This window comes from Atractosteus spatula, unplaced genomic scaffold (assembly GCF_055471065.1).
Source record: "Atractosteus spatula isolate fAtrSpa1 unplaced genomic scaffold, fAtrSpa1.hap1 Scaffold_89, whole genome shotgun sequence".
NCBI classification, from domain to species: domain Eukaryota; kingdom Metazoa; phylum Chordata; class Actinopteri; order Semionotiformes; family Lepisosteidae; genus Atractosteus; species Atractosteus spatula.
In genome coordinates, this window is record NW_028296922.1 from 32,392 (window position 1) to 56,761 (window position 24,370).

The 24,370-nt window shown below is 52.9% G+C and overlaps 38 non-coding genes and 1 pseudogene across 38 annotated transcripts; all 39 read right to left on the reverse strand.

Moving 5' to 3' along the window:
* Positions 1-379: 379 nt before the first annotated feature.
* On the reverse strand, positions 380-498 carry LOC148804829 (5S ribosomal RNA). The gene has a single exon (XR_016090714.1). It is a non-coding gene; the product is annotated as a 5S ribosomal RNA (ribosomal RNA).
* Positions 499-1,035: 537 nt separating this feature from the next.
* On the reverse strand, positions 1,036-1,154 carry LOC148804830 (5S ribosomal RNA). Its single transcript, XR_016090455.1, has one exon. It is a non-coding gene; the product is annotated as a 5S ribosomal RNA (ribosomal RNA).
* Positions 1,155-1,691: 537 nt separating this feature from the next.
* On the reverse strand, positions 1,692-1,810 carry LOC148804831 (5S ribosomal RNA). The gene has a single exon (XR_016090456.1). It is a non-coding gene; the product is annotated as a 5S ribosomal RNA (ribosomal RNA).
* Positions 1,811-2,266: 456 nt separating this feature from the next.
* LOC148804832 (5S ribosomal RNA) lies at positions 2,267-2,385 on the reverse strand. Its single transcript, XR_016090457.1, has one exon. It is a non-coding gene; the product is annotated as a 5S ribosomal RNA (ribosomal RNA).
* Positions 2,386-2,922: 537 nt separating this feature from the next.
* On the reverse strand, positions 2,923-3,041 carry LOC148804833 (5S ribosomal RNA). Its single transcript, XR_016090458.1, has one exon. It is a non-coding gene; the product is annotated as a 5S ribosomal RNA (ribosomal RNA).
* Positions 3,042-3,578: 537 nt separating this feature from the next.
* LOC148804834 (5S ribosomal RNA) lies at positions 3,579-3,697 on the reverse strand. Its single transcript, XR_016090674.1, has one exon. It is a non-coding gene; the product is annotated as a 5S ribosomal RNA (ribosomal RNA).
* A 537-nt stretch (positions 3,698-4,234) lies between these two features.
* Positions 4,235-4,353, reverse strand: LOC148804835 (5S ribosomal RNA). The gene has a single exon (XR_016090459.1). It is a non-coding gene; the product is annotated as a 5S ribosomal RNA (ribosomal RNA).
* Positions 4,354-4,809: 456 nt separating this feature from the next.
* LOC148804836 (5S ribosomal RNA) lies at positions 4,810-4,928 on the reverse strand. The gene has a single exon (XR_016090461.1). It is a non-coding gene; the product is annotated as a 5S ribosomal RNA (ribosomal RNA).
* A 537-nt stretch (positions 4,929-5,465) lies between these two features.
* Positions 5,466-5,584, reverse strand: LOC148804837 (5S ribosomal RNA). Its single transcript, XR_016090462.1, has one exon. It is a non-coding gene; the product is annotated as a 5S ribosomal RNA (ribosomal RNA).
* A 456-nt stretch (positions 5,585-6,040) lies between these two features.
* On the reverse strand, positions 6,041-6,159 carry LOC148804838 (5S ribosomal RNA). Its single transcript, XR_016090463.1, has one exon. It is a non-coding gene; the product is annotated as a 5S ribosomal RNA (ribosomal RNA).
* A 537-nt stretch (positions 6,160-6,696) lies between these two features.
* Positions 6,697-6,815, reverse strand: LOC148804839 (5S ribosomal RNA). Its single transcript, XR_016090464.1, has one exon. It is a non-coding gene; the product is annotated as a 5S ribosomal RNA (ribosomal RNA).
* A 537-nt stretch (positions 6,816-7,352) lies between these two features.
* On the reverse strand, positions 7,353-7,471 carry LOC148804840 (5S ribosomal RNA). The gene has a single exon (XR_016090465.1). It is a non-coding gene; the product is annotated as a 5S ribosomal RNA (ribosomal RNA).
* A 537-nt stretch (positions 7,472-8,008) lies between these two features.
* LOC148804841 (5S ribosomal RNA) lies at positions 8,009-8,127 on the reverse strand. Its single transcript, XR_016090669.1, has one exon. It is a non-coding gene; the product is annotated as a 5S ribosomal RNA (ribosomal RNA).
* Positions 8,128-8,664: 537 nt separating this feature from the next.
* LOC148804842 (5S ribosomal RNA) lies at positions 8,665-8,783 on the reverse strand. Its single transcript, XR_016090466.1, has one exon. It is a non-coding gene; the product is annotated as a 5S ribosomal RNA (ribosomal RNA).
* Positions 8,784-9,239: 456 nt separating this feature from the next.
* On the reverse strand, positions 9,240-9,358 carry LOC148804843 (5S ribosomal RNA). The gene has a single exon (XR_016090467.1). It is a non-coding gene; the product is annotated as a 5S ribosomal RNA (ribosomal RNA).
* Positions 9,359-9,895: 537 nt separating this feature from the next.
* LOC148804844 (5S ribosomal RNA) lies at positions 9,896-10,014 on the reverse strand. The gene has a single exon (XR_016090468.1). It is a non-coding gene; the product is annotated as a 5S ribosomal RNA (ribosomal RNA).
* A 537-nt stretch (positions 10,015-10,551) lies between these two features.
* LOC148804845 (5S ribosomal RNA) lies at positions 10,552-10,670 on the reverse strand. Its single transcript, XR_016090469.1, has one exon. It is a non-coding gene; the product is annotated as a 5S ribosomal RNA (ribosomal RNA).
* A 456-nt stretch (positions 10,671-11,126) lies between these two features.
* LOC148804846 (5S ribosomal RNA) lies at positions 11,127-11,245 on the reverse strand. Its single transcript, XR_016090470.1, has one exon. It is a non-coding gene; the product is annotated as a 5S ribosomal RNA (ribosomal RNA).
* A 456-nt stretch (positions 11,246-11,701) lies between these two features.
* On the reverse strand, positions 11,702-11,820 carry LOC148804847 (5S ribosomal RNA). Its single transcript, XR_016090472.1, has one exon. It is a non-coding gene; the product is annotated as a 5S ribosomal RNA (ribosomal RNA).
* A 456-nt stretch (positions 11,821-12,276) lies between these two features.
* LOC148804848 (5S ribosomal RNA) lies at positions 12,277-12,395 on the reverse strand. Its single transcript, XR_016090473.1, has one exon. It is a non-coding gene; the product is annotated as a 5S ribosomal RNA (ribosomal RNA).
* A 456-nt stretch (positions 12,396-12,851) lies between these two features.
* Positions 12,852-12,970, reverse strand: LOC148804849 (5S ribosomal RNA). Its single transcript, XR_016090474.1, has one exon. It is a non-coding gene; the product is annotated as a 5S ribosomal RNA (ribosomal RNA).
* Positions 12,971-13,507: 537 nt separating this feature from the next.
* LOC148804850 (5S ribosomal RNA) lies at positions 13,508-13,626 on the reverse strand. Its single transcript, XR_016090475.1, has one exon. It is a non-coding gene; the product is annotated as a 5S ribosomal RNA (ribosomal RNA).
* Positions 13,627-14,163: 537 nt separating this feature from the next.
* Positions 14,164-14,282, reverse strand: LOC148804851 (5S ribosomal RNA; annotated as a pseudogene).
* A 456-nt stretch (positions 14,283-14,738) lies between these two features.
* Positions 14,739-14,857, reverse strand: LOC148804852 (5S ribosomal RNA). Its single transcript, XR_016090476.1, has one exon. It is a non-coding gene; the product is annotated as a 5S ribosomal RNA (ribosomal RNA).
* A 456-nt stretch (positions 14,858-15,313) lies between these two features.
* LOC148804853 (5S ribosomal RNA) lies at positions 15,314-15,432 on the reverse strand. The gene has a single exon (XR_016090477.1). It is a non-coding gene; the product is annotated as a 5S ribosomal RNA (ribosomal RNA).
* Positions 15,433-15,969: 537 nt separating this feature from the next.
* On the reverse strand, positions 15,970-16,088 carry LOC148804854 (5S ribosomal RNA). The gene has a single exon (XR_016090478.1). It is a non-coding gene; the product is annotated as a 5S ribosomal RNA (ribosomal RNA).
* A 456-nt stretch (positions 16,089-16,544) lies between these two features.
* On the reverse strand, positions 16,545-16,663 carry LOC148804855 (5S ribosomal RNA). Its single transcript, XR_016090479.1, has one exon. It is a non-coding gene; the product is annotated as a 5S ribosomal RNA (ribosomal RNA).
* A 537-nt stretch (positions 16,664-17,200) lies between these two features.
* On the reverse strand, positions 17,201-17,319 carry LOC148804856 (5S ribosomal RNA). Its single transcript, XR_016090675.1, has one exon. It is a non-coding gene; the product is annotated as a 5S ribosomal RNA (ribosomal RNA).
* A 537-nt stretch (positions 17,320-17,856) lies between these two features.
* LOC148804857 (5S ribosomal RNA) lies at positions 17,857-17,975 on the reverse strand. Its single transcript, XR_016090480.1, has one exon. It is a non-coding gene; the product is annotated as a 5S ribosomal RNA (ribosomal RNA).
* Positions 17,976-18,512: 537 nt separating this feature from the next.
* LOC148804858 (5S ribosomal RNA) lies at positions 18,513-18,631 on the reverse strand. The gene has a single exon (XR_016090481.1). It is a non-coding gene; the product is annotated as a 5S ribosomal RNA (ribosomal RNA).
* Positions 18,632-19,087: 456 nt separating this feature from the next.
* LOC148804859 (5S ribosomal RNA) lies at positions 19,088-19,206 on the reverse strand. Its single transcript, XR_016090483.1, has one exon. It is a non-coding gene; the product is annotated as a 5S ribosomal RNA (ribosomal RNA).
* A 537-nt stretch (positions 19,207-19,743) lies between these two features.
* On the reverse strand, positions 19,744-19,862 carry LOC148804860 (5S ribosomal RNA). Its single transcript, XR_016090484.1, has one exon. It is a non-coding gene; the product is annotated as a 5S ribosomal RNA (ribosomal RNA).
* A 456-nt stretch (positions 19,863-20,318) lies between these two features.
* On the reverse strand, positions 20,319-20,437 carry LOC148804861 (5S ribosomal RNA). The gene has a single exon (XR_016090485.1). It is a non-coding gene; the product is annotated as a 5S ribosomal RNA (ribosomal RNA).
* A 456-nt stretch (positions 20,438-20,893) lies between these two features.
* Positions 20,894-21,012, reverse strand: LOC148804862 (5S ribosomal RNA). The gene has a single exon (XR_016090486.1). It is a non-coding gene; the product is annotated as a 5S ribosomal RNA (ribosomal RNA).
* Positions 21,013-21,549: 537 nt separating this feature from the next.
* Positions 21,550-21,668, reverse strand: LOC148804863 (5S ribosomal RNA). The gene has a single exon (XR_016090671.1). It is a non-coding gene; the product is annotated as a 5S ribosomal RNA (ribosomal RNA).
* Positions 21,669-22,205: 537 nt separating this feature from the next.
* LOC148804864 (5S ribosomal RNA) lies at positions 22,206-22,324 on the reverse strand. The gene has a single exon (XR_016090487.1). It is a non-coding gene; the product is annotated as a 5S ribosomal RNA (ribosomal RNA).
* Positions 22,325-22,780: 456 nt separating this feature from the next.
* On the reverse strand, positions 22,781-22,899 carry LOC148804865 (5S ribosomal RNA). The gene has a single exon (XR_016090488.1). It is a non-coding gene; the product is annotated as a 5S ribosomal RNA (ribosomal RNA).
* A 537-nt stretch (positions 22,900-23,436) lies between these two features.
* Positions 23,437-23,555, reverse strand: LOC148804866 (5S ribosomal RNA). The gene has a single exon (XR_016090489.1). It is a non-coding gene; the product is annotated as a 5S ribosomal RNA (ribosomal RNA).
* Positions 23,556-24,092: 537 nt separating this feature from the next.
* LOC148804867 (5S ribosomal RNA) lies at positions 24,093-24,211 on the reverse strand. The gene has a single exon (XR_016090490.1). It is a non-coding gene; the product is annotated as a 5S ribosomal RNA (ribosomal RNA).
* Between the last annotated feature and the right edge of the window lie 159 nt (positions 24,212-24,370).

Consider the following 24,370-nt stretch of genomic DNA (forward strand, 5'->3'; position numbering starts at 1 on the left):
CTTCCTTCCAATGAGGACGGAGCTGCGGGAGAAAGGGCGCTATAGAGGATCGCTGTGGAGAGCTGCTGCTGTGCTTTGACATCTGAGCTCTGTGGAAAACGATCTCAATACAATTCTGAAAAACGCGACTCCCCGAACGCCAGCCGAACAAGTCTCCACAGCCGAAGCGCTGTGTCTCTTTTCAGCTGGCGAGAAACCTTTCCTCGATCCTTTGCGGACTTGTAAAACTGTTCATGATCAGAATAAAAAACGCTCACGCTAATACACAAGCACCCGTGTCTCGCCAAAGCTGACAAATAAACAGACGGACAAGCCGCACTGCACGTGTGAACAGGGGAATGAGCGAGCGAGCGGGGATAGGGCGCCTCCTGCGCTTAAAAGCTTACAGCACCTGGTATTCCCAGGCGGTCTCCCATCCAAGTACTAACCAGGCCCATCCCTGTTTAGCTTCCGAGATCAGACGAGATCAGGCGTGCTCAAGGGGGTGTGGCCGTAAGCGAGAGCAAGGCTCGCTGGCACCCTTCTTATAGAGAGGACAGCTCCGTCACCTCTTTTACGACGCTGCTTTTTTTCCCTTGCGTTTTTCTCTTCTTCCCACGTTCTCTCTCTTCACTGCCTTCGTCCCCGCTCTATTTCACTTCAGCCTTTCACTCTTGCTTCCTTCCAATGAGGACGGAGCTGCGGGAGAAAGGGCGCTATAGAGGATCGCTGTGGAGAGCTGCTGCTGTGCTTTGACATCTGAGCTCTGTGGAAAACGATCTCAATACAATTCTGAAAAACGCGACTCCCCGAACGCCAGCCGAACAAGTCTCCACAGCCGAAGCGCTGTGTCTCTTTTCAGCTGGCGATAAACCTTTCCTCGATCCTTTGCGGACTTGTAAAACTGTTCATGATCAGAATAAAAAACGCTCACGCTAATACACAAGCACCCGTGTCTCGCCAAAGCTGACAAATAAACAGACGGACAAGCCGCACTGCACGTGTGAACAGGGGAATGAGCGAGCGAGCGGGGATAGGGCGCCTCCTGCGCTTAAAAGCTTACAGCACCTGGTATTCCCAGGCGGTCTCCCATCCAAGTACTAACCAGGCCCATCCCTGTTTAGCTTCCGAGATCAGACGAGATCAGGCGTGCTCAAGGGGGTGTGGCCGTAAGCGAGAGCAAGGCTCGCTGGCACCCTTCTTATAGAGAGGACAGCTCCGTCACCTCTTTTACGACGCTGCTTTTTTTCCCTTGCGTTTTTCTCTTCTTCCCACGTTCTCTCTCTTCACTGCCTTCGTCCCCGCTCTATTTCACTTCAGCCTTTCACTCTTGCTTCCTTCCAATGAGGACGGAGCTGCGGGAGAAAGGGCGCTATAGAGGATCGCTGTGGAGAGCTGCTGCTGTGCTTTGACATCTGAGCTCTGTGGAAAACGATCTCAATACAATTCTGAAAAACGCGACTCCCCGAACGCCAGCCGAACAAGTCTCCACAGCCGAAGCGCTGTGTCTCTTTTCAGCTGGCGATAAACCTTTCCTCGATCCTTTGCGGACTTGTAAAACTGTTCATGATCAGAATAAAAAACGCTCACGCTAATACACAAGCACCCGTGTCTCGCCAAAGCTGACAAATAAACAGACGGACAAGCCGCACTGCACGTGTGAACAGGGGAATGAGCGAGCGAGCGGGGATAGGGCGCCTCCTGCGCTTAAAAGCTTACAGCACCTGGTATTCCCAGGCGGTCTCCCATCCAAGTACTAACCAGGCCCATCCCTGTTTAGCTTCCGAGATCAGACGAGATCAGGCGTGCTCAAGGGGGTGTGGCCGTAAGCGAGAGCAAGGCTCGCTGGCACCCTTCTTATAGAGAGGACAGCTCCGTCACCTCTTTTACGACGCTGCTTTTTTCTTGCTTCCTTCCAATGAGGACGGAGCTGCGGGAGAAAGGGCGCTATAGAGGATCGCTGTGGAGAGCTGCTGCTGTGCTTTGACATCTGAGCTCTGTGGAAAACGATCTCAATACAATTCTGAAAAACGCGACTCCCCGAACGCCAGCCGAACAAGTCTCCACAGCCGAAGCGCTGTGTCTCTTTTCAGCTGGCGATAAACCTTTCCTCGATCCTTTGCGGACTTGTAAAACTGTTCATGATCAGAATAAAAAACGCTCACGCTAATACACAAGCACCCGTGTCTCGCCAAAGCTGACAAATAAACAGACGGACAAGCCGCACTGCACGTGTGAACAGGGGAATGAGCGAGCGAGCGGGGATAGGGCGCCTCCTGCGCTTAAAAGCTTACAGCACCTGGTATTCCCAGGCGGTCTCCCATCCAAGTACTAACCAGGCCCATCCCTGTTTAGCTTCCGAGATCAGACGAGATCAGGCGTGCTCAAGGGGGTGTGGCCGTAAGCGAGAGCAAGGCTCGCTGGCACCCTTCTTATAGAGAGGACAGCTCCGTCACCTCTTTTACGACGCTGCTTTTTTTCCCTTGCGTTTTTCTCTTCTTCCCACGTTCTCTCTCTTCACTGCCTTCGTCCCCGCTCTATTTCACTTCAGCCTTTCACTCTTGCTTCCTTCCAATGAGGACGGAGCTGCGGGAGAAAGGGCGCTATAGAGGATCGCTGTGGAGAGCTGCTGCTGTGCTTTGACATCTGAGCTCTGTGGAAAACGATCTCAATACAATTCTGAAAAACGCGACTCCCCGAACGCCAGCCGAACAAGTCTCCACAGCCGAAGCGCTGTGTCTCTTTTCAGCTGGCGATAAACCTTTCCTCGATCCTTTGCGGACTTGTAAAACTGTTCATGATCAGAATAAAAAACGCTCACGCTAATACACAAGCACCCGTGTCTCGCCAAAGCTGACAAATAAACAGACGGACAAGCCGCACTGCACGTGTGAACAGGGGAATGAGCGAGCGAGCGGGGATAGGGCGCCTCCTGCGCTTAAAAGCTTACAGCACCTGGTATTCCCAGGCGGTCTCCCATCCAAGTACTAACCAGGCCCATCCCTGTTTAGCTTCCGAGATCAGACGAGATCAGGCGTGCTCAAGGGGGTGTGGCCGTAAGCGAGAGCAAGGCTCGCTGGCACCCTTCTTATAGAGAGGACAGCTCCGTCACCTCTTTTACGACGCTGCTTTTTTTCCCTTGCGTTTTTCTCTTCTTCCCACGTTCTCTCTCTTCACTGCCTTCGTCCCCGCTCTATTTCACTTCAGCCTTTCACTCTTGCTTCCTTCCAATGAGGACGGAGCTGCGGGAGAAAGGGCGCTATAGAGGATCGCTGTGGAGAGCTGCTGCTGTGCTTTGACATCTGAGCTCTGTGGAAAACGATCTCAATACAATTCTGAAAAACGCGACTCCCCGAACGCCAGCCGAACAAGTCTCCACAGCCGAAGCGCTGTGTCTCTTTTCAGCTGGCGATAAACCTTTCCTCGATCCTTTGCGGACTTGTAAAACTGTTCATGATCAGAATAAAAAACGCTCACGCTAATACACAAGCACCCGTGTCTCGCCAAAGCTGACAAATAAACAGACGGACAAGCCGCACTGCACGTGTGAACAGGGGAATGAGCGAGCGAGCGGGGATAGGGCGCCTCCTGCGCTTAAAAGCTTACAGCACCTGGTATTCCCAGGCGGTCTCCCATCCAAGTACTAACCAGGCCCATCCCTGTTTAGCTTCCGAGATCAGACGAGATCAGGCGTGCTCAAGGGGGTGTGGCCGCAAGCGAGAGCAAGGCTCGCTGGCACCCTTCTTATAGAGAGGACAGCTCCGTCACCTCTTTTACGACGCTGCTTTTTTTCCCTTGCGTTTTTCTCTTCTTCCCACGTTCTCTCTCTTCACTGCCTTCGTCCCCGCTCTATTTCACTTCAGCCTTTCACTCTTGCTTCCTTCCAATGAGGACGGAGCTGCGGGAGAAAGGGCGCTATAGAGGATCGCTGTGGAGAGCTGCTGCTGTGCTTTGACATCTGAGCTCTGTGGAAAACGATCTCAATACAATTCTGAAAAACGCGACTCCCCGAACGCCAGCCGAACAAGTCTCCACAGCCGAAGCGCTGTGTCTCTTTTCAGCTGGCGATAAACCTTTCCTCGATCCTTTGCGGACTTGTAAAACTGTTCATGATCAGAATAAAAAACGCTCACGCTAATACACAAGCACCCGTGTCTCGCCAAAGCTGACAAATAAACAGACGGACAAGCCGCACTGCACGTGTGAACAGGGGAATGAGCGAGCGAGCGGGGATAGGGCGCCTCCTGCGCTTAAAAGCTTACAGCACCTGGTATTCCCAGGCGGTCTCCCATCCAAGTACTAACCAGGCCCATCCCTGTTTAGCTTCCGAGATCAGACGAGATCAGGCGTGCTCAAGGGGGTGTGGCCGTAAGCGAGAGCAAGGCTCGCTGGCACCCTTCTTATAGAGAGGACAGCTCCGTCACCTCTTTTACGACGCTGCTTTTTTCTTGCTTCCTTCCAATGAGGACGGAGCTGCGGGAGAAAGGGCGCTATAGAGGATCGCTGTGGAGAGCTGCTGCTGTGCTTTGACATCTGAGCTCTGTGGAAAACGATCTCAATACAATTCTGAAAAACGCGACTCCCCGAACGCCAGCCGAACAAGTCTCCACAGCCGAAGCGCTGTGTCTCTTTTCAGCTGGCGATAAACCTTTCCTCGATCCTTTGCGGACTTGTAAAACTGTTCATGATCAGAATAAAAAACGCTCACGCTAATACACAAGCACCCGTGTCTCGCCAAAGCTGACAAATAAACAGACGGACAAGCCGCACTGCACGTGTGAACAGGGGAATGAGCGAGCGAGCGGGGATAGGGCGCCTCCTGCGCTTAAAAGCTTACAGCACCTGGTATTCCCAGGCGGTCTCCCATCCAAGTACTAACCAGGCCCATCCCTGTTTAGCTTCCGAGATCAGACGAGATCAGGCGTGCTCAAGGGGGTGTGGCCGTAAGCGAGAGCAAGGCTCGCTGGCACCCTTCTTATAGAGAGGACAGCTCCGTCACCTCTTTTACGACGCTGCTTTTTTTCCCTTGCGTTTTTCTCTTCTTCCCACGTTCTCTCTCTTCACTGCCTTCGTCCCCGCTCTATTTCACTTCAGCCTTTCACTCTTGCTTCCTTCCAATGAGGACGGAGCTGCGGGAGAAAGGGCGCTATAGAGGATCGCTGTGGAGAGCTGCTGCTGTGCTTTGACATCTGAGCTCTGTGGAAAACGATCTCAATACAATTCTGAAAAACGCGACTCCCCGAACGCCAGCCGAACAAGTCTCCACAGCCGAAGCGCTGTGTCTCTTTTCAGCTGGCGATAAACCTTTCCTCGATCCTTTGCGGACTTGTAAAACTGTTCATGATCAGAATAAAAAACGCTCACGCTAATACACAAGCACCCGTGTCTCGCCAAAGCTGACAAATAAACAGACGGACAAGCCGCACTGCACGTGTGAACAGGGGAATGAGCGAGCGAGCGGGGATAGGGCGCCTCCTGCGCTTAAAAGCTTACAGCACCTGGTATTCCCAGGCGGTCTCCCATCCAAGTACTAACCAGGCCCATCCCTGTTTAGCTTCCGAGATCAGACGAGATCAGGCGTGCTCAAGGGGGTGTGGCCGTAAGCGAGAGCAAGGCTCGCTGGCACCCTTCTTATAGAGAGGACAGCTCCGTCACCTCTTTTACAACGCTGCTTTTTTCTTGCTTCCTTCCAATGAGGACGGAGCTGCGGGAGAAAGGGCGCTATAGAGGATCGCTGTGGAGAGCTGCTGCTGTGCTTTGACATCTGAGCTCTGTGGAAAACGATCTCAATACAATTCTGAAAAACGCGACTCCCCGAACGCCAGCCGAACAAGTCTCCACAGCCGAAGCGCTGTGTCTCTTTTCAGCTGGCGATAAACCTTTCCTCGATCCTTTGCGGACTTGTAAAACTGTTCATGATCAGAATAAAAAACGCTCACGCTAATACACAAGCACCCGTGTCTCGCCAAAGCTGACAAATAAACAGACGGACAAGCCGCACTGCACGTGTGAACAGGGGAATGAGCGAGCGAGCGGGGATAGGGCGCCTCCTGCGCTTAAAAGCTTACAGCACCTGGTATTCCCAGGCGGTCTCCCATCCAAGTACTAACCAGGCCCATCCCTGTTTAGCTTCCGAGATCAGACGAGATCAGGCGTGCTCAAGGGGGTGTGGCCGTAAGCGAGAGCAAGGCTCGCTGGCACCCTTCTTATAGAGAGGACAGCTCCGTCACCTCTTTTACGACGCTGCTTTTTTTCCCTTGCGTTTTTCTCTTCTTCCCACGTTCTCTCTCTTCACTGCCTTCGTCCCCGCTCTATTTCACTTCAGCCTTTCACTCTTGCTTCCTTCCAATGAGGACGGAGCTGCGGGAGAAAGGGCGCTATAGAGGATCGCTGTGGAGAGCTGCTGCTGTGCTTTGACATCTGAGCTCTGTGGAAAACGATCTCAATACAATTCTGAAAAACGCGACTCCCCGAACGCCAGCCGAACAAGTCTCCACAGCCGAAGCGCTGTGTCTCTTTTCAGCTGGCGATAAACCTTTCCTCGATCCTTTGCGGACTTGTAAAACTGTTCATGATCAGAATAAAAAACGCTCACGCTAATACACAAGCACCCGTGTCTCGCCAAAGCTGACAAATAAACAGACGGACAAGCCGCACTGCACGTGTGAACAGGGGAATGAGCGAGCGAGCGGGGATAGGGCGCCTCCTGCGCTTAAAAGCTTACAGCACCTGGTATTCCCAGGCGGTCTCCCATCCAAGTACTAACCAGGCCCATCCCTGTTTAGCTTCCGAGATCAGACGAGATCAGGCGTGCTCAAGGGGGTGTGGCCGTAAGCGAGAGCAAGGCTCGCTGGCACCCTTCTTATAGAGAGGACAGCTCCGTCACCTCTTTTACGACGCTGCTTTTTTTCCCTTGCGTTTTTCTCTTCTTCCCACGTTCTCTCTCTTCACTGCCTTCGTCCCCGCTCTATTTCACTTCAGCCTTTCACTCTTGCTTCCTTCCAATGAGGACGGAGCTGCGGGAGAAAGGGCGCTATAGAGGATCGCTGTGGAGAGCTGCTGCTGTGCTTTGACATCTGAGCTCTGTGGAAAACGATCTCAATACAATTCTGAAAAACGCGACTCCCCGAACGCCAGCCGAACAAGTCTCCACAGCCGAAGCGCTGTGTCTCTTTTCAGCTGGCGATAAACCTTTCCTCGATCCTTTGCGGACTTGTAAAACTGTTCATGATCAGAATAAAAAACGCTCACGCTAATACACAAGCACCCGTGTCTCGCCAAAGCTGACAAATAAACAGACGGACAAGCCGCACTGCACGTGTGAACAGGGGAATGAGCGAGCGAGCGGGGATAGGGCGCCTCCTGCGCTTAAAAGCTTACAGCACCTGGTATTCCCAGGCGGTCTCCCATCCAAGTACTAACCAGGCCCATCCCTGTTTAGCTTCCGAGATCAGACGAGATCAGGCGTGCTCAAGGGGGTGTGGCCGTAAGCGAGAGCAAGGCTCGCTGGCACCCTTCTTATAGAGAGGACAGCTCCGTCACCTCTTTTACGACGCTGCTTTTTTTCCCTTGCGTTTTTCTCTTCTTCCCACGTTCTCTCTCTTCACTGCCTTCGTCCCCGCTCTATTTCACTTCAGCCTTTCACTCTTGCTTCCTTCCAATGAGGACGGAGCTGCGGGAGAAAGGGCGCTATAGAGGATCGCTGTGGAGAGCTGCTGCTGTGCTTTGACATCTGAGCTCTGTGGAAAACGATCTCAATACAATTCTGAAAAACGCGACTCCCCGAACGCCAGCCGAACAAGTCTCCACAGCCGAAGCGCTGTGTCTCTTTTCAGCTGGCGATAAACCTTTCCTCGATCCTTTGCGGACTTGTAAAACTGTTCATGATCAGAATAAAAAACGCTCACGCTAATACACAAGCACCCGTGTCTCGCCAAAGCTGACAAATAAACAGACGGACAAGCCGCACTGCACGTGTGAACAGGGGAATGAGCGAGCGAGCGGGGATAGGGCGCCTCCTGCGCTTAAAAGCTTACAGCACCTGGTATTCCCAGGCGGTCTCCCACCCAAGTACTAACCAGGCCCATCCCTGTTTAGCTTCCGAGATCAGACGAGATCAGGCGTGCTCAAGGGGGTGTGGCCGCAAGCGAGAGCAAGGCTCGCTGGCACCCTTCTTATAGAGAGGACAGCTCCGTCACCTCTTTTACGACGCTACTTTTTTTCCCTTGCGTTTTTCTCTTCTTCCCACGTTCTCTCTCTTCACTGCCTTCGTCCCCGCTCTATTTCACTTCAGCCTTTCACTCTTGCTTCCTTCCAATGAGGACGGAGCTGCGGGAGAAAGGGCGCTATAGAGGATCGCTGTGGAGAGCTGCTGCTGTGCTTTGACATCTGAGCTCTGTGGAAAACGATCTCAATACAATTCTGAAAAACGCGACTCCCCGAACGCCAGCCGAACAAGTCTCCACAGCCGAAGCGCTGTGTCTCTTTTCAGCTGGCGATAAACCTTTCCTCGATCCTTTGCGGACTTGTAAAACTGTTCATGATCAGAATAAAAAACGCTCACGCTAATACACAAGCACCCGTGTCTCGCCAAAGCTGACAAATAAACAGACGGACAAGCCGCACTGCACGTGTGAACAGGGGAATGAGCGAGCGAGCGGGGATAGGGCGCCTCCTGCGCTTAAAAGCTTACAGCACCTGGTATTCCCAGGCGGTCTCCCATCCAAGTACTAACCAGGCCCATCCCTGTTTAGCTTCCGAGATCAGACGAGATCAGGCGTGCTCAAGGGGGTGTGGCCGTAAGCGAGAGCAAGGCTCGCTGGCACCCTTCTTATAGAGAGGACAGCTCCGTCACCTCTTTTACGACGCTGCTTTTTTCTTGCTTCCTTCCAATGAGGACGGAGCTGCGGGAGAAAGGGCGCTATAGAGGATCGCTGTGGAGAGCTGCTGCTGTGCTTTGACATCTGAGCTCTGTGGAAAACGATCTCAATACAATTCTGAAAAACGCGACTCCCCGAACGCCAGCCGAACAAGTCTCCACAGCCGAAGCGCTGTGTCTCTTTTCAGCTGGCGATAAACCTTTCCTCGATCCTTTGCGGACTTGTAAAACTGTTCATGATCAGAATAAAAAACGCTCACGCTAATACACAAGCACCCGTGTCTCGCCAAAGCTGACAAATAAACAGACGGACAAGCCGCACTGCACGTGTGAACAGGGGAATGAGCGAGCGAGCGGGGATAGGGCGCCTCCTGCGCTTAAAAGCTTACAGCACCTGGTATTCCCAGGCGGTCTCCCATCCAAGTACTAACCAGGCCCATCCCTGTTTAGCTTCCGAGATCAGACGAGATCAGGCGTGCTCAAGGGGGTGTGGCCGTAAGCGAGAGCAAGGCTCGCTGGCACCCTTCTTATAGAGAGGACAGCTCCGTCACCTCTTTTACGACGCTGCTTTTTTTCCCTTGCGTTTTTCTCTTCTTCCCACGTTCTCTCTCTTCACTGCCTTCGTCCCCGCTCTATTTCACTTCAGCCTTTCACTCTTGCTTCCTTCCAATGAGGACGGAGCTGCGGGAGAAAGGGCGCTATAGAGGATCGCTGTGGAGAGCTGCTGCTGTGCTTTGACATCTGAGCTCTGTGGAAAACGATCTCAATACAATTCTGAAAAACGCGACTCCCCGAACGCCAGCCGAACAAGTCTCCACAGCCGAAGCGCTGTGTCTCTTTTCAGCTGGCGATAAACCTTTCCTCGATCCTTTGCGGACTTGTAAAACTGTTCATGATCAGAATAAAAAACGCTCACGCTAATACACAAGCACCCGTGTCTCGCCAAAGCTGACAAATAAACAGACGGACAAGCCGCACTGCACGTGTGAACAGGGGAATGAGCGAGCGAGCGGGGATAGGGCGCCTCCTGCGCTTAAAAGCTTACAGCACCTGGTATTCCCAGGCGGTCTCCCATCCAAGTACTAACCAGGCCCATCCCTGTTTAGCTTCCGAGATCAGACGAGATCAGGCGTGCTCAAGGGGGTGTGGCCGTAAGCGAGAGCAAGGCTCGCTGGCACCCTTCTTATAGAGAGGACAGCTCCGTCACCTCTTTTACGACGCTGCTTTTTTTCCCTTGCGTTTTTCTCTTCTTCCCACGTTCTCTCTCTTCACTGCCTTCGTCCCCGCTCTATTTCACTTCAGCCTTTCACTCTTGCTTCCTTCCAATGAGGACGGAGCTGCGGGAGAAAGGGCGCTATAGAGGATCGCTGTGGAGAGCTGCTGCTGTGCTTTGACATCTGAGCTCTGTGGAAAACGATCTCAATACAATTCTGAAAAACGCGACTCCCCGAACGCCAGCCGAACAAGTCTCCACAGCCGAAGCGCTGTGTCTCTTTTCAGCTGGCGATAAACCTTTCCTCGATCCTTTGCGGACTTGTAAAACTGTTCATGATCAGAATAAAAAACGCTCACGCTAATACACAAGCACCCGTGTCTCGCCAAAGCTGACAAATAAACAGACGGACAAGCCGCACTGCACGTGTGAACAGGGGAATGAGCGAGCGAGCGGGGATAGGGCGCCTCCTGCGCTTAAAAGCTTACAGCACCTGGTATTCCCAGGCGGTCTCCCATCCAAGTACTAACCAGGCCCATCCCTGTTTAGCTTCCGAGATCAGACGAGATCAGGCGTGCTCAAGGGGGTGTGGCCGTAAGCGAGAGCAAGGCTCGCTGGCACCCTTCTTATAGAGAGGACAGCTCCGTCACCTCTTTTACGACGCTGCTTTTTTCTTGCTTCCTTCCAATGAGGACGGAGCTGCGGGAGAAAGGGCGCTATAGAGGATCGCTGTGGAGAGCTGCTGCTGTGCTTTGACATCTGAGCTCTGTGGAAAACGATCTCAATACAATTCTGAAAAACGCGACTCCCCGAACGCCAGCCGAACAAGTCTCCACAGCCGAAGCGCTGTGTCTCTTTTCAGCTGGCGATAAACCTTTCCTCGATCCTTTGCGGACTTGTAAAACTGTTCATGATCAGAATAAAAAACGCTCACGCTAATACACAAGCACCCGTGTCTCGCCAAAGCTGACAAATAAACAGACGGACAAGCCGCACTGCACGTGTGAACAGGGGAATGAGCGAGCGAGCGGGGATAGGGCGCCTCCTGCGCTTAAAAGCTTACAGCACCTGGTATTCCCAGGCGGTCTCCCATCCAAGTACTAACCAGGCCCATCCCTGTTTAGCTTCCGAGATCAGACGAGATCAGGCGTGCTCAAGGGGGTGTGGCCGTAAGCGAGAGCAAGGCTCGCTGGCACCCTTCTTATAGAGAGGACAGCTCCGTCACCTCTTTTACGACGCTGCTTTTTTCTTGCTTCCTTCCAATGAGGACGGAGCTGCGGGAGAAAGGGCGCTATAGAGGATCGCTGTGGAGAGCTGCTGCTGTGCTTTGACATCTGAGCTCTGTGGAAAACGATCTCAATACAATTATGAAAAACGCGACTCCCCGAACGCCAGCCGAACAAGTCTCCACAGCCGAAGCGCTGTGTCTCTTTTCAGCTGGCGATAAACCTTTCCTCGATCCTTTGCGGACTTGTAAAACTGTTCATGATCAGAATAAAAAACGCTCACGCTAATACACAAGCACCCGTGTCTCGCCAAAGCTGACAAATAAACAGACGGACAAGCCGCACTGCACGTGTGAACAGGGGAATGAGCGAGCGAGCGGGGATAGGGCGCCTCCTGCGCTTAAAAGCTTACAGCACCTGGTATTCCCAGGCGGTCTCCCATCCAAGTACTAACCAGGCCCATCCCTGTTTAGCTTCCGAGATCAGACGAGATCAGGCGTGCTCAAGGGGGTGTGGCCGTAAGCGAGAGCAAGGCTCGCTGGCACCCTTCTTATAGAGAGGACAGCTCCGTCACCTCTTTTACGACGCTGCTTTTTTCTTGCTTCCTTCCAATGAGGACGGAGCTGCGGGAGAAAGGGCGCTATAGAGGATCGCTGTGGAGAGCTGCTGCTGTGCTTTGACATCTGAGCTCTGTGGAAAACGATCTCAATACAATTCTGAAAAACGCGACTCCCCGAACGCCAGCCGAACAAGTCTCCACAGCCGAAGCGCTGTGTCTCTTTTCAGCTGGCGATAAACCTTTCCTCGATCCTTTGCGGACTTGTAAAACTGTTCATGATCAGAATAAAAAACGCTCACGCTAATACACAAGCACCCGTGTCTCGCCAAAGCTGACAAATAAACAGACGGACAAGCCGCACTGCACGTGTGAACAGGGGAATGAGCGAGCGAGCGGGGATAGGGCGCCTCCTGCGCTTAAAAGCTTACAGCACCTGGTATTCCCAGGCGGTCTCCCATCCAAGTACTAACCAGGCCCATCCCTGTTTAGCTTCCGAGATCAGACGAGATCAGGCGTGCTCAAGGGGGTGTGGCCGTAAGCGAGAGCAAGGCTCGCTGGCACCCTTCTTATAGAGAGGACAGCTCCGTCACCTCTTTTACGACGCTGCTTTTTTCTTGCTTCCTTCCAATGAGGACGGAGCTGCGGGAGAAAGGGCGCTATAGAGGATCGCTGTGGAGAGCTGCTGCTGTGCTTTGACATCTGAGCTCTGTGGAAAACGATCTCAATACAATTCTGAAAAACGCGACTCCCCGAACGCCAGCCGAACAAGTCTCCACAGCCGAAGCGCTGTGTCTCTTTTCAGCTGGCGATAAACCTTTCCTCGATCCTTTGCGGACTTGTAAAACTGTTCATGATCAGAATAAAAAACGCTCACGCTAATACACAAGCACCCGTGTCTCGCCAAAGCTGACAAATAAACAGACGGACAAGCCGCACTGCACGTGTGAACAGGGGAATGAGCGAGCGAGCGGGGATAGGGCGCCTCCTGCGCTTAAAAGCTTACAGCACCTGGTATTCCCAGGCGGTCTCCCATCCAAGTACTAACCAGGCCCATCCCTGTTTAGCTTCCGAGATCAGACGAGATCAGGCGTGCTCAAGGGGGTGTGGCCGTAAGCGAGAGCAAGGCTCGCTGGCACCCTTCTTATAGAGAGGACAGCTCCGTCACCTCTTTTACGACGCTGCTTTTTTTCCCTTGCGTTTTTCTCTTCTTCCCACGTTCTCTCTCTTCACTGCCTTCGTCCCCGCTCTATTTCACTTCAGCCTTTCACTCTTGCTTCCTTCCAATGAGGACGGAGCTGCGGGAGAAAGGGCGCTATAGAGGATCGCTGTGGAGAGCTGCTGCTGTGCTTTGACATCTGAGCTCTGTGGAAAACGATCTCAATACAATTCTGAAAAACGCGACTCCCCGAACGCCAGCCGAACAAGTCTCCACAGCCGAAGCGCTGTGTCTCTTTTCAGCTGGCGATAAACCTTTCCTCGATCCTTTGCGGACTTGTAAAACTGTTCATGATCAGAATAAAAAACGCTCACGCTAATACACAAGCACCCGTGTCTCGCCAAAGCTGACAAATAAACAGACGGACAAGCCGCACTGCACGTGTGAACAGGGGAATGAGCGAGCGAGCGGGGATAGGGCGCCTCCTGCGCTTAAAAGCTTACAGCACCTGGTATTCCCAGGCGGTCTCCCATCCAAGTACTAACCAGGCCCATCCCTGTTTAGCTTCCGAGATCAGACGAGATCAGGCGTGCTCAAGGGGGTGTGGCCGTAAGCGAGAGCAAGGCTCGCTGGCACCCTTCTTATAGAGAGGACAGCTCCGTCACCTCTTTTACGACGCTGCTTTTTTTCCCTTGCGTTTTTCTCTTCTTCCCACGTTCTCTCTCTTCACTGCCTTCGTCCCCGCTCTATTTCACTTCAGCCTTTCACTCTTGCTTCCTTCCAATGAGGACGGAGCTGCGGGAGAAAGGGCGCTATAGAGGATCGCTGTGGAGAGCTGCTGCTGTGCTTTGACATCTGAGCTCTGTGGAAAACGATCTCAATACAATTCTGAAAAACGCGACTCCCCGAACGCCAGCCGAACAAGTCTCCACAGCCGAAGCGCTGTGTCTCTTTTCAGCTGGCGAGAAACCTTTCCTCGATCCTTTGCGGACTTGTAAAACTGTTCATGATCAGAATAAAAAACGCTCACGCTAATACACAAGCACCCGTGTCTCGCCAAAGCTGACAAATAAACAGACGGACAAGCCGCACTGCACGTGTGAACAGGGGAATGAGCGAGCGAGCGGGGATAGGGCGCCTCCTGCGCTTAAAAGCTTACAGCACCTGGTATTCCCAGGCGGTCTCCCATCCAAGTACTAACCAGGCGCATCCCTGTTTAGCTTCCGAGATCAGACGAGATCAGGCGTGCTCAAGGGGGTGTGGCCGTAAGCGAGAGCAAGGCTCGCTGGCACCCTTCTTATAGAGAGGACAGCTCCGTCACCTCTTTTACGACGCTGCTTTTTTCTTGCTTCCTTCCAATGAGGACGGAGCTGCGGGAGAAAGGGCGCTATAGAGGATCGCTGTGGAGAGCTGCTGCTGTGCTTTGACATCTGAGCTCTGTGGAAAACGATCTCAATACAATTCTGAAAAACGCGACTCCCCGAACGCCAGCCGAACAAGTCTCCACAGCCGAAGCGCTGTGTCTCTTTTCAGCTGGCGATAAACCTTTCCTCGATCCTTTGCGGACTTGTAAAACTGTTCATGATCAGAATAAAAAACGCTCACGCTAATACACAAGCACCCGTGTCTCGCCAAAGCTGACAAATAAACAGACGGACAAGCCGCACTGCACGTGTGAACAGGGGAATGAGCGAGCGAGCGGGGATAGGGCGCCTCCTGCGCTTAAAAGCTTACAGCACCTGGTATTCCCAGGCGGTCTCCCATCCAAGTACTAACCAGGCCCATCCCTGTTTAGCTTCCGAGATCAGACGAGATCAGGCGTGCTCAAGGGGGTGTGGCCGTAAGCGAGAGCAAGGCTCGCTGGCACCCTTCTTATAGAGAGGACAGCTCCGTCACCTCTTTTACGACGCTGCTTTTTTCTTGCTTCCTTCCAATGAGGACGGAGCTGCGGGAGAAAGGGCGCTATAGAGGATCGCTGTGGAGAGCTGCTGCTGTGCTTTGACATCTGAGCTCTGTGGAAAACGATCTCAATACAATTCTGAAAAACGCGACTCCCCGAACGCCAGCCGAACAAGTCTCCACAGCCGAAGCGCTGTGTCTCTTTTCAGCTGGCGATAAACCTTTCCTCGATCCTTTGCGGACTTGTAAAACTGTTCATGATCAGAATAAAAAACGCTCACGCTAATACACAAGCACCCGTGTCTCGCCAAAGCTGACAAATAAACAGACGGACAAGCCGCACTGCACGTGTGAACAGGGGAATGAGCGAGCGAGCGGGGATAGGGCGCCTCCTGCGCTTAAAAGCTTACAGCACCTGGTATTCCCAGGCGGTCTCCCATCCAAGTACTAACCAGGCCCATCCCTGTTTAGCTTCCGAGATCAGACGAGATCAGGCGTGCTCAAGGGGGTGTGGCCGTAAGCGAGAGCAAGGCTCGCTGGCACCCTTCTTATAGAGAGGACAGCTCCGTCACCTCTTTTACGACGCTGCTTTTTTTCCCTTGCGTTTTTCTCTTCTTCCCACGTTCTCTCTCTTCACTGCCTTCGTCCCCGCTCTATTTCACTTCAGCCTTTCACTCTTGCTTCCTTCCAATGAGGACGGAGCTGCGGGAGAAAGGGCGCTATAGAGGATCGCTGTGGAGAGCTGCTGCTGTGCTTTGACATCTGAGCTCTGTGGAAAACGATCTCAATACAATTCTGAAAAACGCGACTCCCCGAACGCCAGCCGAACAAGTCTCCACAGCCGAAGCGCTGTGTCTCTTTTCAGCTGGCGATAAACCTTTCCTCGATCCTTTGCGGACTTGTAAAACTGTTCATGATCAGAATAAAAAACGCTCACGCTAATACACAAGCACCCGTGTCTCGCCAAAGCTGACAAATAAACAGACGGACAAGCCGCACTGCACGTGTGAACAGGGGAATGAGCGAGCGAGCGGGGATAGGGCGCCTCCTGCGCTTAAAAGCTTACAGCACCTGGTATTCCCAGGCGGTCTCCCATCCAAGTACTAACCAGGCCCATCCCTGTTTAGCTTCCGAGATCAGACGAGATCAGGCGTGCTCAAGGGGGTGTGGCCGTAAGCGAGAGCAAGGCTCGCTGGCACCCTTCTTATAGAGAGGACAGCTCCGTCACCTCTTTTACGACGCTGCTTTTTTCTTGCTTCCTTCCAATGAGGACGGAGCTGCGGGAGAAAGGGCGCTATAGAGGATCGCTGTGGAGAGCTGCTGCTGTGCTTTGACATCTGAGCTCTGTGGAAAACGATCTCAATACAATTCTGAAAAACGCGACTCCCCGAACGCCAGCCGAACAAGTCTCCACAGCCGAAGCGCTGTGTCTCTTTTCAGCTGGCGATAAACCTTTCCTCGATCCTTTGCGGACTTGTAAAACTGTTCATGATCAGAATAAAAAACGCTCACGCTAATACACAAGCACCCGTGTCTCGCCAAAGCTGACAAATAAACAGACGGACAAGCCGCACTGCACGTGTGAACAGGGGAATGAGCGAGCGAGCGGGGATAGGGCGCCTCCTGCGCTTAAAAGCTTACAGCACCTGGTATTCCCAGGCGGTCTCCCATCCAAGTACTAACCAGGCCCATCCCTGTTTAGCTTCCGAGATCAGACGAGATCAGGCGTGCTCAAGGGGGTGTGGCCGTAAGCGAGAGCAAGGCTCGCTGGCACCCTTCTTATAGAGAGGACAGCTCCGTCACCTCTTTTACGACGCTGCTTTTTTTCCCTTGCGTTTTTCTCTTCTTCCCACGTTCTCTCTCTTCACTGCCTTCGTCCCCGCTCTATTTCACTTCAGCCTTTCACTCTTGCTTCCTTCCAATGAGGACGGAGCTGCGGGAGAAAGGGCGCTATAGAGGATCGCTGTGGAGAGCTGCTGCTGTGCTTTGACATCTGAGCTCTGTGGAAAACGATCTCAATACAATTCTGAAAAACGCGACTCCCCGAACGCCAGCCGAACAAGTCTCCACAGCCGAAGCGCTGTGTCTCTTTTCAGCTGGCGATAAACCTTTCCTCGATCCTTTGCGGACTTGTAAAACTGTTCATGATCAGAATAAAAAACGCTCACGCTAATACACAAGCACCCGTGTCTCGCCAAAGCTGACAAATAAACAGACGGACAAGCCGCACTGCACGTGTGAACAGGGGAATGAGCGAGCGAGCGGGGATAGGGCGCCTCCTGCGCTTAAAAGCTTACAGCACCTGGTATTCCCAGGCGGTCTCCCATCCAAGTACTAACCAGGCCCATCCCTGTTTAGCTTCCGAGATCAGACGAGATCAGGCGTGCTCAAGGGGGTGTGGCCGCAAGCGAGAGCCAGGCTCGCTGGCACCCTTCTTATAGAGAGGACAGCTCCGTCACCTCTTTTACGACGCTGCTTTTTTTCCCTTGCGTTTTTCTCTTCTTCCCACGTTCTCTCTCTTCACTGCCTTCGTCCCCGCTCTATTTCACTTCAGCCTTTCACTCTTGCTTCCTTCCAATGAGGACGGAGCTGCGGGAGAAAGGGCGCTATAGAGGATCGCTGTGGAGAGCTGCTGCTGTGCTTTGACATCTGAGCTCTGTGGAAAACGATCTCAATACAATTCTGAAAAACGCGACTCCCCGAACGCCAGCCGAACAAGTCTCCACAGCCGAAGCGCTGTGTCTCTTTTCAGCTGGCGATAAACCTTTCCTCGATCCTTTGCGGACTTGTAAAACTGTTCATGATCAGAATAAAAAACGCTCACGCTAATACACAAGCACCCGTGTCTCGCCAAAGCTGACAAATAAACAGACGGACAAGCCGCACTGCACGTGTGAACAGGGGAATGAGCGAGCGAGCGGGGATAGGGCGCCTCCTGCGCTTAAAAGCTTACAGCACCTGGTATTCCCAGGCGGTCTCCCATCCAAGTACTAACCAGGCCCATCCCTGTTTAGCTTCCGAGATCAGACGAGATCAGGCGTGCTCAAGGGGGTGTGGCCGTAAGCGAGAGCAAGGCTCGCTGGCACCCTTCTTATAGAGAGGACAGCTCCGTCACCTCTTTTACGACGCTGCTTTTTTTCCCTTGCGTTTTTCTCTTCTTCCCACGTTCTCTCTCTTCACTGCCTTCGTCCCCGCTCTATTTCACTTCAGCCTTTCACTCTTGCTTCCTTCCAATGAGGACGGAGCTGCGGGAGAAAGGGCGCTATAGAGGATCGCTGTGGAGAGCTGCTGCTGTGCTTTGACATCTGAGCTCTGTGGAAAACGATCTCAATACAATTCTGAAAAACGCGACTCCCCGAACGCCAGCCGAACAAGTCTCCACAGCCGAAGCGCTGTGTCTCTTTTCAGCTGGCGATAAACCTTTCCTCGATCCTTTGCGGACTTGTAAAACTGTTCATGATCAGAATAAAAAACGCTCACGCTAATACACAAGCACCCGTGTCTCGCCAAAGCTGACAAATAAACAGACGGACAAGCCGCACTGCACGTGTGAACAGGGGAATGAGCGAGCGAGCGGGGATAGGGCGCCTCCTGCGCTTAAAAGCTTACAGCACCTGGTATTCCCAGGCGGTCTCCCATCCAAGTACTAACCAGGCCCATCCCTGTTTAGCTTCCGAGATCAGACGAGATCAGGCGTGCTCAAGGGGGTGTGGCCGTAAGCGAGAGCAAGGCTCGCTGGCACCCTTCTTATAGAGAGGACAGCTCCGTCACCTCTTTTACGACGCTGCTTTTTTCTTGCTTCCTTCCAATGAGGACGGAGCTGCGGGAGAAAGGGCGCTATAGAGGATCGCTGTGGAGAGCTGCTGCTGTGCTTTGACATCTGAGCTCTGTGGAAAACGATCTCAATACAATTCTGAAAAACGCGACTCCCCGAACGCCAGCCGAACAAGTCTCCACAGCCGAAGCGCTGTGTCTCTTTTCAGCTGGCGATAAACCTTTCCTCGATCCTTTGCGGACTTGTAAAACTGTTCATGATCAGAATAAAAAACGCTCACGCTAATACACAAGCACCCGTGTCTCGCCAAAGCTGACAAATAAACAGACGGACAAGCCGCACTGCACGTGTGAACAGGGGAATGAGCGAGCGAGCGGGGATAGGGCGCCTCCTGCGCTTAAAAGCTTACAGCACCTGGTATTCCCAGGCGGTCTCCCATCCAAGTACTAACCAGGCCCATCCCTGTTTAGCTTCCGAGATCAGACGAGATCAGGCGTGCTCAAGGGGGTGTGGCCGTAAGCGAGAGCAAGGCTCGCTGGCACCCTTCTTATAGAGAGGACAGCTCCGTCACCTCTTTTACGACGCTGCTTTTTTTCCCTTGCGTTTTTCTCTTCTTCCCACGTTCTCTCTCTTCACTGCCTTCGTCCCCGCTCTATTTCACTTCAGCCTTTCACTCTTGCTTCCTTCCAATGAGGACGGAGCTGCGGGAGAAAGGGCGCTATAGAGGATCGCTGTGGAGAGCTGCTGCTGTGCTTTGACATCTGAGCTCTGTGGAAAACGATCTCAATACAATTCTGAAAAACGCGACTCCCCGAACGCCAGCCGAACAAGTCTCCACAGCCGAAGCGCTGTGTCTCTTTTCAGCTGGCGATAAACCTTTCCTCGATCCTTTGCGGACTTGTAAAACTGTTCATGATCAGAATAAAAAACGCTCACGCTAATACACAAGCACCCGTGTCTCGCCAAAGCTGACAAATAAACAGACGGACAAGCCGCACTGCACGTGTGAACAGGGGAATGAGCGAGCGAGCGGGGATAGGGCGCCTCCTGCGCTTAAAAGCTTACAGCACCTGGTATTCCCAGGCGGTCTCCCATCCAAGTACTAACCAGGCCCATCCCTGTTTAGCTTCCGAGATCAGACGAGATCAGGCGTGCTCAAGGGGGTGTGGCCGTAAGCGAGAGCAAGGCTCGCTGGCACCCTTCTTATAGAGAGGACAGCTCCGTCACCTCTTTTACGACGCTGCTTTTTTCTTGCTTCCTTCCAATGAGGACGGAGCTGCGGGAGAAAGGGCGCTATAGAGGATCGCTGTGGAGAGCTGCTGCTGTGCTTTGACATCTGAGCTCTGTGGAAAACGATCTCAATACAATTCTGAAAAACGCGACTCCCCGAACGCCAGCCGAACAAGTCTCCACAGCCGAAGCGCTGTGTCTCTTTTCAGCTGGCGATAAACCTTTCCTCGATCCTTTGCGGACTTGTAAAACTGTTCATGATCAGAATAAAAAACGCTCACGCTAATACACAAGCACCCGTGTCTCGCCAAAGCTGACAAATAAACAGACGGACAAGCCGCACTGCACGTGTGAACAGGGGAATGAGCGAGCGAGCGGGGATAGGGCGCCTCCTGCGCTTAAAAGCTTACAGCACCTGGTATTCCCAGGCGGTCTCCCATCCAAGTACTAACCAGGCCCATCCCTGTTTAGCTTCCGAGATCAGACGAGATCAGGCGTGCTCAAGGGGGTGTGGCCGTAAGCGAGAGCAAGGCTCGCTGGCACCCTTCTTATAGAGAGGACAGCTCCGTCACCTCTTTTACGACGCTGCTTTTTTCTTGCTTCCTTCCAATGAGGACGGAGCTGCGGGAGAAAGGGCGCTATAGAGGATCGCTGTGGAGAGCTGCTGCTGTGCTTTGACATCTGAGCTCTGTGGAAAACGATCTCAATACAATTCTGAAAAACGCGACTCCCCGAACGCCAGCCGAACAAGTCTCCACAGCCGAAGCGCTGTGTCTCTTTTCAGCTGGCGATAAACCTTTCCTCGATCCTTTGCGGACTTGTAAAACTGTTCATGATCAGAATAAAAAACGCTCACGCTAATACACAAGCACCCGTGTCTCGCCAAAGCTGACAAATAAACAGACGGACAAGCCGCACTGCACGTGTGAACAGGGGAATGAGCGAGCGAGCGGGGATAGGGCGCCTCCTGCGCTTAAAAGCTTACAGCACCTGGTATTCCCAGGCGGTCTCCCATCCAAGTACTAACCAGGCCCATCCCTGTTTAGCTTCCGAGATCAGACGAGATCAGGCGTGCTCAAGGGGGTGTGGCCGTAAGCGAGAGCAAGGCTCGCTGGCACCCTTCTTATAGAGAGGACAGCTCCGTCACCTCTTTTACGACGCTGCTTTTTTTCCCTTGCGTTTTTCTCTTCTTCCCACGTTCTCTCTCTTCACTGCCTTCGTCCCCGCTCTATTTCACTTCAGCCTTTCACTCTTGCTTCCTTCCAATGAGGACGGAGCTGCGGGAGAAAGGGCGCTATAGAGGATCGCTGTGGAGAGCTGCTGCTGTGCTTTGACATCTGAGCTCTGTGGAAAACGATCTCAATACAATTCTGAAAAACGCGACTCCCCGAACGCCAGCCGAACAAGTCTCCACAGCCGAAGCGCTGTGTCTCTTTTCAGCTGGCGATAAACCTTTCCTCGATCCTTTGCGGACTTGTAAAACTGTTCATGATCAGAATAAAAAACGCTCACGCTAATACACAAGCACCCGTGTCTCGCCAAAGCTGACAAATAAACAGACGGACAAGCCGCACTGCACGTGTGAACAGGGGAATGAGCGAGCGAGCGGGGATAGGGCGCCTCCTGCGCTTAAAAGCTTACAGCACCTGGTATTCCCAGGCGGTCTCCCACCCAAGTACTAACCAGGCCCATCCCTGTTTAGCTTCCGAGATCAGACGAGATCAGGCGTGCTCAAGGGGGTGTGGCCGCAAGCGAGAGCAAGGCTCGCTGGCACCCTTCTTATAGAGAGGACAGCTCCGTCACCTCTTTTACGACGCTGCTTTTTTTCCCTTGCGTTTTTCTCTTCTTCCCACGTTCTCTCTCTTCACTGCCTTCGTCCCCGCTCTATTTCACTTCAGCCTTTCACTCTTGCTTCCTTCCAATGAGGACGGAGCTGCGGGAGAAAGGGCGCTATAGAGGATCGCTGTGGAGAGCTGCTGCTGTGCTTTGACATCTGAGCTCTGTGGAAAACGATCTCAATACAATTCTGAAAAACGCGACTCCCCGAACGCCAGCCGAACAAGTCTCCACAGCCGAAGCGCTGTGTCTCTTTTCAGCTGGCGATAAACCTTTCCTCGATCCTTTGCGGACTTGTAAAACTGTTCATGATCAGAATAAAAAACGCTCACGCTAATACACAAGCACCCGTGTCTCGCCAAAGCTGACAAATAAACAGACGGACAAGCCGCACTGCACGTGTGAACAGGGGAATGAGCGAGCGAGCGGGGATAGGGCGCCTCCTGCGCTTAAAAGCTTACAGCACCTGGTATTCCCAGGCGGTCTCCCATCCAAGTACTAACCAGGCCCATCCCTGTTTAGCTTCCGAGATCAGACGAGATCAGGCGTGCTCAAGGGGGTGTGGCCGTAAGCGAGAGCAAGGCTCGCTGGCACCCTTCTTATAGAGAGGACAGCTCCGTCACCTCTTTTACGACGCTGCTTTTTTCTTGCTTCCTTCCAATGAGGACGGAGCTGCGGGAGAAAGGGCGCTATAGAGGATCGCTGTGGAGAGCTGCTGCTGTGCTTTGACATCTGAGCTCTGTGGAAAACGATCTCAATACAATTCTGAAAAACGCGACTCCCCGAACGCCAGCCGAACAAGTCTCCACAGCCGAAGCGCTGTGTCTCTTTTCAGCTGGCGATAAACCTTTCCTCGATCCTTTGCGGACTTGTAAAACTGTTCATGATCAGAATAAAAAACGCTCACGCTAATACACAAGCACCCGTGTCTCGCCAAAGCTGACAAATAAACAGACGGACAAGCCGCACTGCACGTGTGAACAGGGGAATGAGCGAGCGAGCGGGGATAGGGCGCCTCCTGCGCTTAAAAGCTTACAGCACCTGGTATTCCCAGGCGGTCTCCCATCCAAGTACTAACCAGGCCCATCCCTGTTTAGCTTCCGAGATCAGACGAGATCAGGCGTGCTCAAGGGGGTGTGGCCGTAAGCGAGAGCAAGGCTCGCTGGCACCCTTCTTATAGAGAGGACAGCTCCGTCACCTCTTTTACGACGCTGCTTTTTTTCCCTTGCGTTTTTCTCTTCTTCCCACGTTCTCTCTCTTCACTGCCTTCGTCCCCGCTCTATTTCACTTCAGCCTTTCACTCTTGCTTCCTTCCAATGAGGACGGAGCTGCGGGAGAAAGGGCGCTATAGAGGATCGCTGTGGAGAGCTGCTGCTGTGCTTTGACATCTGAGCTCTGTGGAAAACGATCTCAATACAATTCTGAAAAACGCGACTCCCCGAACGCCAGCCGAACAAGTCTCCACAGCCGAAGCGCTGTGTCTCTTTTCAGCTGGCGATAAACCTTTCCTCGATCCTTTGCGGACTTGTAAAACTGTTCATGATCAGAATAAAAAACGCTCACGCTAATACACAAGCACCCGTGTCTCGCCAAAGCTGACAAATAAACAGACGGACAAGCCGCACTGCACGTGTGAACAGGGGAATGAGCGAGCGAGCGGGGATAGGGCGCCTCCTGCGCTTAAAAGCTTACAGCACCTGGTATTCCCAGGCGGTCTCCCATCCAAGTACTAACCAGGCCCATCCCTGTTTAGCTTCCGAGATCAGACGAGATCAGGCGTGCTCAAGGGGGTGTGGCCGTAAGCGAGAGCAAGGCTCGCTGGCACCCTTCTTATAGAGAGGACAGCTCCGTCACCTCTTTTACGACGCTGCTTTTTTTCCCTTGCGTTTTTCTCTTCTTCCCACGTTCTCTCTCTTCACTGCCTTCGTCCCCGCTCTATTTCACTTCAGCCTTTCACTCTTGCTTCCTTCCAATGAGGACGGAGCTGCGGGAGAAAGGGCGCTATAGAGGATCGCTGTGGAGAGCTGCTGCTGTGCTTTGACATCTGAGCTCTGTGGAAAACGATCTCAATACAATTCTGAAAAACGCGACTCCCCGAACGCCAGCCGAACAAGTCTCCACAGCCGAAGCGCTGTGTCTCTTTTCAGCTGGCGATAAACCTTTCCTCGATCCTTTGCGGACTTGTAAAACTGTTCATGATCAGAATAAAAAACGCTCACGCTAATACACAAGCACCCGTGTCTCGCCAAAGCTGACAAATAAACAGACGGACAAGCCGCACTGCACGTGTGAACAGGGGAATGAGCGAGCGAGCGGGGATAGGGCGCCTCCTGCGCTTAAAAGCTTACAGCACCTGGTATTCCCAGGCGGTCTCCCATCCAAGTACTAACCAGGCCCATCCCTGTTTAGCTTCCGAGATCAGACGAGATCAGGCGTGCTCAAGGGGGTGTGGCCGTAAGCGAGAGCAAGGCTCGCTGGCACCCTTCTTATAGAGAGGACAGCTCCGTCACCTCTTTTACGACGCTGCTTTTTTTCCCTTGCGTTTTTCTCTTCTTCCCACGTTCTCTCTCTTCACTGCCTTCGTCCCCGCTCTATTTCACTTCAGCCTTTCACTCTTGC